The sequence below is a fragment of the Xiphophorus couchianus genome, chromosome 17 (assembly GCF_001444195.1).
Source record: "Xiphophorus couchianus chromosome 17, X_couchianus-1.0, whole genome shotgun sequence".
In the NCBI taxonomy this organism is placed as follows: Eukaryota; Metazoa; Chordata; class Actinopteri; order Cyprinodontiformes; family Poeciliidae; genus Xiphophorus; species Xiphophorus couchianus.
Genome location: NC_040244.1, coordinates 11,707,136 through 11,719,313, shown reverse-complemented (window position 1 = coordinate 11,719,313; position 12,178 = coordinate 11,707,136). Strand labels below are relative to the sequence as shown.

Below are 12,178 nucleotides of genomic sequence, written 5' to 3'. Positions count from 1 at the left end.
ACATGATTGCTTAAATTTAAAAATGGGAACAAGGAGGCTTCTAATAAGTGGCAGAGACAATAAGAGCATCTGTGTCAGCCTCAATATTTGACACAGTTTGAAATCCCCTGCCTTTCTGGGGAAAAGGCAGAAATCCAATGTAACCCTTGATAGAATAATTCCACTGATACTTGTTGCCAATTATTGGTCCGTATTCACCTCTTAACCATGTCTGTTTCTGCACCGGTGCACTCTAATCAATTGTTGCAATGGCGGGTGTGATCCTGTTGCCTCATGTCTGAAGATGTGAATTAGTCAGTTAAAACGTGTGTGATATTATGAAAAGTTGTGTTGCAAAACACAATAATGACAAGACAATGCTGCATAAACAAAGCTCTCTTTATTCACGTATTGTTTTGTGCTTTTTACAGATTGCGTCATCGAGGTGGTGGGTCTAGGACTTAGACTAGCATCCCAATTCCAACAGGAGCCTTTTGGAGCGGGTGTGACTCCCTGGAAAGAATAGTCCTCTTGCAGTTGGAATATTGTGAGTTACATTCCACCTTTCCACACCACATATCTACATATTCTGGGGCAAACCTTTTAACCCCAATGTGTGAACGCTGAAATACTTTGAGAGGTTGGTATGACTAGAAGAGGTCTCTCCAACCTTCAGAAAACTTCAGCACAAACCCAGAGCTTGCATCAGTTCTGGGTCTTTAATTGGATGTACCCTGCAAACCAAAAGGAAGGTACCCAAGGGGCTCAAGCATCTGGATTCAATAGGTACCTTTTGATGCGGTGAGGCACTGACTCCACTCTTATCTCCCTCTACATGACAAAGCTCCTCTAAGGTTGAGCCCAGCTATCCTACACAGCTGTAGTTCTCTTGTGGGAATATGATCTTTTGTGGTACTTGGATGATTCAGGGTTTTTTTCCCACATTGGGTTTATTTACATTTGCTGTGTTGGATGTTTATGTTGTTCTGTTTTTATGCATGTTGTTGAGGTTTGAGCCTTTCCCCTTGCACTGCCCAAGCCTGAGGCTTCCACTTACTGACTGCACCGGTGTTTTCCATCAGCTGTAGTGGCAAGCAGGAGAAACCGGAAATATAAAAGGCAGGTTGACAAGCCGACAGGAGTGAGCAGCAGGGCTGATAGAGACAGACCAAAAGAGGCAGCTGGCCAGTTCCAGTGTTCAGAGCAAAAGGAGGCCGGTTCCAGCAGCTGGAGCCAGAAGCTGGGGCCAGCAGCTGGGGCCATTAGATGGGGAAAAAACCAGCAAGCCCAGTAGCCGGGGACAAGCTGGTCGGCAGACTGAGACAAACCGCAGGAATGGGAAGGGTACAGCAATTATTAGTAGCAGAGGGAGGGTGAGGAACTAGCATTTTGGAGATGAGTAAGAGGTGACCCTGGGAAGATTGCAAATAGCGAGGCCTGTTGTGTATCCACAGAAATACTCCCACAAGCTGAAGCACAGTACTCAACAGGTTCTATGCACGTATGCTGGATGGTGTGGATTCGTCCAGGCTTTTTAACAGTGCAAGTGAGACTGTTAAAAAGACAGGGTGGAGAGAGGATTAGGAGAGATGCCAGAGGCAGACTGAACTGAGCTGGATTGATAGTTGAGAGATCAAGACTGCTGATGAACACCCAAGGGAAGATGGCAGAATGACACTCTTTTAATGCTACACTTTGCTTTATATTTAAGAGACTTTTATTCTCTTGATGCCCTTTTGGTGTTTTAATCTTCTTATTCTGTGTGGCTGGTAGTTTTTAAAGTATTGGACACTATGGCGTTGCTGAGTTTCAACAACATTGAGCAAGTTTTCTTTCTCCTGTGCTACTCAAATAATAGCGCAACATGGTTCTCAAGGCCCACTGTCCTGCAAATTTTTGATGTGTTCCTGCTCTAACACAACTAATTCTGTGATTGCATTTCCTTCACACCATGCCACCAAGTGCTGCAGAAGCTTGTCAATCACTCAAGTGTGTGTGAGTTTAAGAAAATGCCTAGAACAGGCATGGCAGTGGGCCCGGAGAACGACAGTTAAGTTCGTCTAGATGAGACAAAGTTCATTTTAGCTTCTTGTTTCTCAGACCTCATTTTTTCATTTACTATTCAGATTTGGATGCACTGTTGACCAATTATCAAATGGACATTGAGCAACTGACAATCTTGATAATGGCTCAGCACAAAGGTAGGCTAGCCTACAGGGAAAACATGTTACCCTTCTTGTTCCAGACAATGGGGTTATTTAGCTGGGAAGTTCATGGCAGTCAAGCCTTGGCTCCTGGGACTTGTCTGGGGTCAACAAGAAAAGATAATAGGAAGCCTTTTAAATCTAGACCCAGTACAAAGATAGAAGATGTTCAGGTTGGACTAGGTAGCAGGCAAGGAGGAGAAACCTTGACATGCTAATTTCAGTCATTAAAATCTGATTGGGAAAAACAAGCTTATCCACAACCTCTGCAGTGACGAGCAGAAATAAAAAACACAAATGCTTTCATAGTTTTTCTGTGCAAAAATGGAGACTCTAAATGGTGGAACAAGAGTGCAACAAGGCAGAAAATCTAAAGAAGTGGGGCCATTCATGGGCTAAATGAGTTGAATAACCACCTAAATGACCTGAAATGATATTGCACAGACCTTTATATGAAAATGGAAAGAATAAGGACAGACATTTATGGTGTTTTTATTCCTAAGACTAGAGAAAATGTGTGTGTGTTTTAAGTCTCATCTTCATGAAATGAAGAAGTGAAGTTCTGTTTCATTTGGTAGGGGGGAATAGAACTTCATTCCCCCCTCCCAAAACACACAGCATTTAATATTTAGTAACTTTGTTCAAATGTCAAAAAGAAAATCCTTTGGAACAAATGTTTTTTTCTTTTCTTTTTTCCATTGTTTACATTTAACTCAAAGCATTTGTACCAAGAAAAAAAATTAAATCTAAATATATAAATGGCAACCATTTTTTCTTTTAGTCAGACCTATATTCTTTTGGTTACTTTTAAATGTTTAGTTCTTTCTTGGGAAATGTTTCACAATGAACGCATCACAAACTTTCAGAAAGGACTGCAAGCTCTAATTGAAAAACAGTCCTTGAATTGAGAGCAGTAGTTTATTTTATTGTAAGTTTTAGTATCACAGATTTCACTCTAACCCAGGGAGATTCAAAAGATTAAGTTGGTGGAGTGAGGCTTATTGCTTAGAAAATGCCATTTTCAGAAATGGCCAACAGCTTATTTTTCTGCACAAAAAGTCTCACTTGCACTGTTAATTTGCAGCTCTTATTAGGCTAGACATTTTATCCACAGAGCCACAAAGCTAAGCTGGGGGGGTAGAGGTGGAGGGTACTGGATATGGGAGATGGCTATTCATGAATTTGATTAATTGCTAAATTAATTTAGTTCATTATTTTTAATCTAACTTTTATGCTCTTCATAGCGTCCCGTTTTGAATGTCTGTCACCCTCCGCCTTCAAACACTACGTTTTGCTGCAGCCAAAAAATATTATTGCATGTTTTATAAAACCAACTCCTTTTTGTATTTGCTCAGAATATCTTGACATTTATTTGATGGTCTGAAAGATTAAAATGAAAAAATAGAATAAATCGGGGAGGTGGTAAGCACTGTACATAAGGAAGGACGCATGATTAGGGTTTGGAAACAATAGAATATTTGTCTTATAGACCTGCTATTGCAGCAGCAGTTTTATGGTATAAACATGTAGCTGTAGGTTTTGGGCAAAAAAGAAAAAAAAATCAACCAATGCGACACAGAAGCAATTAAAAATTTGTAACTTGTTTTTATTTAGAGCACTTGTTTTCAACCACTCACTGTATGATATCCAATGACTGATTCTCACGAGTTGACTGAAAATAATTCATCAACATGTTTCTGGAATAGCCGGCTTATCCTCACAGACTGTCTGTTCAGTCCCCTGATAAGAGCTTCATGCTGTCAGTGCCCACAGGGAGCTGAAGATGAGATAGGGAGATAAATGATAGAAAGATGGAGATTAGAGGGATAGACTCTGGCAGCAATGACACAGCAAATGAGACATTGGTAATAGATTCTCAGATTAGAAACCGAATTTAGAGAAGAACTGAATGCACTTCAGAACATTAAATATAAAATGAAGAACATAAATCATTTATATTAAGCTTTACAATGAAGGTTAAGTGTTAAGCTTTTGTCCTTTTTTAATATTACACCCAGTCAGCATCCAAGAGTTTCTGAAAATCTTGTTTCGGTGCACAATCCAGTGTCTCTGCTGCTATTCTCTGTTCAGTCAACAGATGGTGCTGTGGCTCTTCAGGTGCAACTTATTACCAGCAATAAAAATCACCAGACGAAAACAGAGAGTTGGAGCACAAGCCCACCTGATTGAGTTTACAGACAAGACCTCAGCTAAATATAAAAGTAGTGAGCAGCTTAGACACAGAATTACATAACAAATCTCCTGCTTTCCTCTTTTCAGCCATGTTAAGATAACGGAGTGTGTGGGTGAGGGGTGGGCAAGGGTTTAGAAAAAAAAAGCTGATTTCTGGATACTCCAGCACATTCTGTGTCTCAGTCAGCACATGCCTTGTATTTATCTTTTTTCTCTGTCTTTCTAAATCCTACGCTTTCCATTTTCTAACTGTCAGCTTTTCCTTTGCTCTCTGCACCCCACCAACCCCCAAATTCCTCTAGAAATGTTGAGTCTCATAAACTGACACCAACTTCACCCCCCCCCGAAATTATATCTAGCATTTAGCAATAAAGTGGGAGGGAGGGGCACCTTCTTTTATCTATCATCTGTTTGTGTTTGTTCTTTTAAATAAGAAGATGCTTGTACAAAGGATGTAGTTAAGTCATTAAATCCATTCTTTATGGGAGAGGCTTTCTTCTCTGAAACTCATTCTGGTTAATAAGTGCATATGAATATTTTGCAAAAGCAATTATGCTGTGTTTAGGATCTAGAAAACTATTTTAAAAGAGTGTATTTTATCTCAACACATAAAACGCATCTTATTTATAATGATCTGGTGCTGTTGAAGGACCATCTATTATCCAAGCAGGGCATTTTTTAAAAGCCTCCTTAAGAAAATAGCCCAACCAATTAACCAGTTGATATTGTTTTATCCTTGTGCTACCATATAACATGGTATAACTCCATTCCTAAAGGATTGATGTCTTGCATTTGTTGGACGTTTTGTTGGACTATTCACTGTGACAACAGTTTCTGCTATGGGCTACTGAGCTAAAACATAACAACAATGACCCTTGAGGACTCATTTTAGATTAATAGAGGTCTAAAATAAAAGAATAGTATCCATTAAGTGTGTCAATTGTTTTGTTCAAGACTAAGTCAAATACCAACTTTAGCATATATAGGACTGAAAGTTACCTAGTCCTGGTGTTTTCAGAGTTTTAAAATACTTTGTATATGGCATTTGCAATTGAATTCACAAGTACTATATTAATCTCAAGGAGAAATTTTATGTTGTGACTCATATTATACAAGTTTCTTCAAAAAGTTGGTGTAGATGGTGTGATGGCTGTGGGCAGGAAGGATCTCCTGTAGTGCTCAGAAATACAGCAGATCTAAAGAAGCCTCTTGCTGAAAACACTGTTGTTTCAAAAGGAGGATGCACAGAGTGGTCCGTAGTGTTCTTCTTTTTTATGAATAATCCCCTTTTTGGACAGTCGTCTCTAGAAGTCCCGGGGAAGGCAACAACCTGCCTTTTTTCCAGCTCGGGTTTTTCTATCTATCGCTAGATCTGATGTTGCTACAGAGGATTTCAGAAGAGATTGCACTCGGCACCGCAGATTTCTCAAAGATCTGCAGCATTTGCTACAAAGATCAAAGGACCAAAACTGCTCAATAAGTACATTACTCTGGTCCTTCTTGTAAGCTAAGGAGGAAGAAGTGCATATGAATATTTTGTGTAACTGTTGTCTCCAGTCCAGTCCAGTTGTCTGGATATTTATACTCCTCCACCGCTACTAATACTCCTATGATGAAAATGTTTTTTGTCATATTCCCATTTCTCCTGAAACCTACAATCATATTTGCATTTGGCATGTTTAAAACAACGCTGATATATGTAGATTCAGGTGGATGAAAAGTTTTCTCAAACCAATCCTATGCACACAATATTTTTTTAATCACTTTTGCAGAGATATTTGTTTATATAAAGTCCCAGCTAGACAAAACCATTCCTGTTTTAGATTAATTGGTATTACAAAAACTACTTCTCTAACGGTATTCACACACAGTTACTTAGTCAGTCGTATTATAAACAGAAAATATGGTAGCATTCAAATTTCATGAGTTCTCATGCTATGAGGCATCACCACACTCGTATTGCTTACCATAAAACCAGTGTTTCTGATACAAATATTGGCATTTTTGACTAAGAAGACAAAAAGCTCCTGTTTGAGAGAATCTTCTGATTTTAATTTCAACATTAACTCCACATATCACACACCATCCTACAGACACTCTGCTGTGCTGTGATTCTGCCATGCACATGGGCAACTAAGAAGAAATTAACATGAACAAATTACCTGTAGTCAAGTTTTGCATAGCATTTTGTCTGCCTCTTTTCTGAAGCTGCTTGTAACATTTAGTGGAAATTATGAGGCCAGAAAGCAGACATGTTCTCATTATATGAGGGGGCTTAGTTTGATGGCCAGGCACAGGTAGCAGCCTTAGTTAGAGCCGACTACCTGAAGTAGAGCAGGATAGTGTTTGATCACACAAAGTTAATTACTGCCCCAAATCTTTTCAAATTATTCACTTCTATGGTACAGTAATTACTTAGGAAGTCAGAAGGTGCTGTCTGGGAATGTAGCATTCATAGTGACACAGAGTTAATTAGACCTACATGACACTTTGTCCAAAAATGTTCTCCCTTCTCTGCCCTTTTTGCTGAGCTGAACAGCAGATCAGGTTTTTGTTGTAATATAAAAAAAAACCCAGTGCAATAACACATCATCATGAAATGAGACCTTTGGAAGTTTGCTGCTCATGCACTGCAAACATTACATCCTGCTTCAGTATCTTTTGAAATGTTAATTGGATCTCCAATCATATTATTGTCTCCATATCTTTTCTCTAGCTTTCAAGCACCATGTTTAAAACTGTATCTGTTATCTCAAGACTCCATCACCACTACTGTCTGCAAGCATTTGTTGCTCTACTGCACCTTGTTTCATCCTCATCCTTTTGCAGTCTTTTTCGATCTTTTCTCTCATTCCTCCCTTTTCTGTCTCTCCAGTTTCATCCTCTTTCAAGTCTGTTTTTCCTTTTTTGTGTCTTACCAAAACTTCAAAGACTTCACTTCAAAGACAATGGAAGTAACCAACTCAACTTACTACATTCCATATTTTTGTCTTTCTATATATTTTTCATTGCATTTTAAAAGATCATTTGCTGTCCTAATTAATTAATCCGTATTAAACTTGTGGGAACAAATGAGAATCCGGAACTTCTATTTTCAGACAGCGACTCTTTCTGTAACAGGTGGGTTGCCGGTTTGAAACCCGTTTTATTTCGTCTCGTCTCACTTGGTAGTGATGAAAGGGCCTGATTCTGTTGATGTTCAGTCTTCTCCTAGGAATAGGAATAGAAGTGCTAGCCCAAATAATGCCTTTGTGGTATTAATTATTTTTTTCAACTGCAACCAATAACTTCAGGATACTCTATTGGGAATCTACATTATACATTTAGTTTGGAGATGAATGTTTTACCCATTCTTCCCTACAATATAACTTCAGCTCTGTCATATTGGACAAAGAGTAGTTATTCAATGTATCCTTTGCCCATAAGTTACAATATTTATTTAGGAAGTAGTTAAAAATGCAGTCTGTTATGCTTTATTTCATTTAGGGGTTTAAAAGTAAAGCAAGGTGATTAACACTCCCGCAGTCTTAGCACGATGCTCAGGACGAGCGCGGCAGATGTTACAGTCAGACAGCGGGGAGGAGGAAGAGGTTGTCCCATCAGACTGTCACTAACTGAAACAATTAAAAAATAAAAATAAAAAGCAGGGTCAGTACGAACATGCCGGACAGTGCACAGGGTAAAAAAACTTGTGGGGGTCCAAATGAACCCGTTAAGACCGCGGGAGAGTTAGAAATTTCTGGTACACTTTTTAGATTTTCATTAGTAAACAAAAAAATTGACAACATCATAACCTGTCCTTTTCCTTTCATTTTATGGGACACCTTGTGTTGGTTGGCCACATAAAATCCTAATAAATAAAAATGTTGAGCAGTGTGATTGCTTACACAAGCCGACTCTAGCTGCGATAACTTCTCGTATGCACAATCACACATGCATACTGACATGCTACAAAGCTGCGGAAAGGTACAACACCAGCGCTCATGCTAGCTCTCAGATACACGTTCAGCCGAACAATACAGAGACTGGAACTGACTGCAGAATCCTCCATGAAATTGCAAGGGAAGGCAGATCCCAGTAAACAAGGATTGTGACATGCTGGAACAAAACTGGAGTCTTTCATGAAGTGGAGTGCTGAGGCTCAGTGAACATGATGATATGTGATCCAAACCCTCGGGGGACTCAATGCGCCCTCGTGTGCTGTACACAGAGAGAACAGAGGATGGCGAACAGAGAAATGTTGGGAGTGAGTGACAGCGTGCATGCTCATCTCTGACACTTGAAGATAAATACAGTAAGAGGCAGATTTACTGATATGCACATCTCATAATGAACAGACTAGAGATGGGTAGAAAGTCCGTTGCCTTTTGTGTTCAGTGTTGAGCTCTGCGCTGGAAATGGAAACTAAATGATGATGATAAACGAGTGTGGGGTCTGTAACTTGCTTTGGGTTAAATTTCCTACAAAAGAAACATCATGAAGCCTTGTTTGATCAGTTAATGCTTTGGATTGTGATTGTGTATGTTGCCCTTAGGAAAACGTTGCTTTAAATAACAGCAGTTATTGAAATCTTTGTGTTATTTCTAAAGGGCACGCCTTATGCTTAGCGGGAAGCAGAGCAGCAGCAGCAGCAAAACATTCGAGAAGAATTCAAAATATTGTAAAAAAAAAAAAAAAAAAAAAAAAAGAGAAATATTTGCCTTATTGCTGTGCAATCAACAGAGCTGAATGAGTGCTCTGCTCTGAGGCAGAACATAAATCAGAAAACAATCTGGTCCACCATGTGCATTATCACCTTAAATGTGACTAAATTTCAGTGGGGACATTGCAATTCGACATTAAAGGGTTTAATTGCATTACATTAAAAAATACATTTATTTATTTTTTTAAAGAAAAGCTTTTGCATTTTGAATGGCAGCCTGTTTATGCTCCTTTTGAGAAAACTGAGGGTCCAGAAAGGCCAGTTTAACAGATGGTGATGTTAGGTAAACTGCAGTCAAAAAGTATTTTGCATTTCTAACTGAAGCTGAAATTGACTGATCTGTATCTTCAGTTCTGAGAAAGACATGATTTTGACAAGCTTTTTTTTTTTTTTTTTTTAAATGAAAGCTTTGTGAATCATTATTTTTATGCACTGCCAGCTGGTGAAATTGCACCTTACAGAAAAAAATACAGCACATCGTATCTCATTCTACACATTTTCTACATAATTGTCTGAAGTCTTGCAAAGAGCTTGGAAATGCATTTTGTTTGCAGTGTCAAGAATAAGCTGTGGATGCATTTGTTGCAAAATGCAGCTAAAACAGGCTGTACAATGTGGAAATAAATCTGTACTCATGCCATTTTAGATGTAGAGTAATGCTAAGTTATCATTCCTTTGTCTAAATTATGCTTACACATTACATGCAGATTTTTCACAATTTGTTGCTTAAGAAGTTTACATTGACTACTCATAGTTTCCACAATAATTAGTAGACCTGATGTCCAATGTTCAGGCTAAACTTGACTTAAACATGAGTCAAAGTTGAGTCTGTGTTGTCTTGATTTAGATGTATGTGTTTATTCTAGTTTTACACCAAACAAAACGGCCTGATTTAAAGTATTCCAAATTTGTACTAAGCTTAGACTTCATATGGTCGCTGAAAAGTTTGTAATAATACGTTACAGAAAGCAAAAATAAAAGTGACGCAACAAAGACAGCTTCCTTCAACTTTTTTCAGTTGTGATTTCATTGTGTAGAAAACATAGTTGCTATTTAATTGCTGAAAATCGATTGAGAAAATTGTAGTAAATATGTCTAGCAGTAACAATATAGCCGTGGCTGGTACCCATGGAAAATTCTTTACCTATATATTATTTGCTGGTTATGAATTATGTGATTATGTACCTCAAGTACAGATGATGTGTAAGTAATTTAGAATTTGAGTCCAACTCACAGTCCTGTTTAGATTTTGTTTTTCAATCAAGCAGGTCTACATTTAGATTTCTTAGAAATTATAGTAAAATCCTTTGTTGTTCTACAGTGATTACTACAGGTACACCGATGTACCAGTGTCGATTTCCTTAATTTTGGGAGATTGGTGATCGACCAATATTTACATTTCAATCCGATCTTGGCCCCCAATTTTACATAAAATTGGGGGTCAAATGGTTGGCCTAAAAGTCAATCACTGTCCTCTTTTGCTGTCCCTTGAGAGATATCTGACTGACAGATCGGCCCACCAGATCATGTCTGCATGTTTGCAGTTAACAATAGTCACCCCACTGTTGCCAACTCAGCAACTTTCTTGCTGTATTTAGCAACATTTCAGACAAAGAAATGGTATCGAAATCGGCAGGTCAAGCTTTTTTAAAATCAGTAATCGGGGATCAGCCAAAAAACTGCAACTGCTAGTGAGGATATTCAGGTGTCATAGGGTAAAGTTAAGGTAGGTTGGGATTCAGTTTTTGTTTGCATCATATGTCTTATCATGTAAAGCAGGGGTCCCCAAACTTTCTCCTGTGAGGGCCACATAACTTGTCCCTTCTCTGATGGGGGGCCGGGGTCTGTTTGTAACAGAAAGAGTGTGACGATTGTAAGAGTGCTAAACATAAAAATGTATTGTTTTTCAGAAAGCACAATCAAATAACCTTTTCTGGATTCTTCAGAGAACAAAAGTCAGGAAATAACACTATTTATGAAATAAATAATAACCAAATAACACTGGGTTCTCCACATAAAAAAAAGGGTTAGGGTCAATTATATGCATGTATAAAATAGTTACTAACTAATAGTTAATAATAAATAAAGTTCATTACTAAGGAACATTTTATTGCAAAAGTCCAACTTATCAAATAAAAATGCACATATATGAAAATACTCTGGTATTGTTCAGGGGGCCGGACCAAATGTGGAGGCGGGCCGCATCTGGCCCGCGGGCCGTAGTTTGGGGACCACTGATGTAAAGTGTTTTATGAAGCGAAATGCATTTTCCTAATACCCTACCAAAATCTAGAATAACTATATAGCTTGAGTTGTTAATTCAAAGTTTACTACTCCCACAAGCAAAGATGGTAGTGCATAAGCCAGAAAAAAGATTGTGATATAGAAAATGAGAAAGTTAGTTGTTGAAAATGCATGTATGAAAATGGATATGAAGAAATGTGGTACAGGTAATGAGAGCTGCTCCATCATTAAGTGCAGCCCCTGCTGCTCTACACTGAAAGGGATCAGCTGTCATGGCTTGGGCAATTGATCAGGTTGCCTACTGGGTTACTTCCCTTTGAAGGTTTTCTGTAATCGTCCCACTAGGAGGAGACTCTGACAAAAGACCAAAACTTGCTGGAGGGACTTTTTATCCTTCCGGGTCTGAAGTGTAACGCGTCAGATGCATTGGCATTTGCAGTGCTATTCCTCTTTTATCTTGTTTTTTGAGTAACTATAGGCAGATGGGGAAACAGGATTTTATTTCCAGGAACATTGGCTGTTATTTTAATCCTATCAATAAAATTCATACTCCGAAGAGTTGTTTTAGTAGGTGACACTAAAATTTTATCTCTTTCATTTATGGAAAATCAACTCTAGGGTAATGTTTTATTTTTAAAAAAAAGCATTGAAGAAGTTGTCATGGCAGATAGTTTCAATCAAAATCATATAGGAAGATGTCAAAAAACTCTTTCATATAATTATTTCACCAAAGAACAATGCTTTTTTAAATCTATATTGTGAGTACTTTCACAAAAACTGATATTGAGCATAGGTGTTGCATATTACCCTGAATCCTATCAAAATGAAATCTTCATTCAAGTAAATACAGATAAAC

The 12,178-nt window shown here is 38.3% G+C and overlaps 1 long non-coding RNA gene across 1 annotated transcript in view; it reads left to right on the top strand.

Moving 5' to 3' along the window:
• The first annotated feature begins 416 nt into the window (after positions 1–416).
• The window catches only part of LOC114161173 (uncharacterized), an 89,233-nt gene continuing 77,471 nt past the window's right edge, over positions 417–12,178 (top strand). The window contains exon 1 of the long non-coding RNA XR_003598955.1: positions 417–526. This is a non-coding gene — a long non-coding RNA (uncharacterized LOC114161173). The remainder of the gene's footprint in view (positions 527–12,178) is intronic.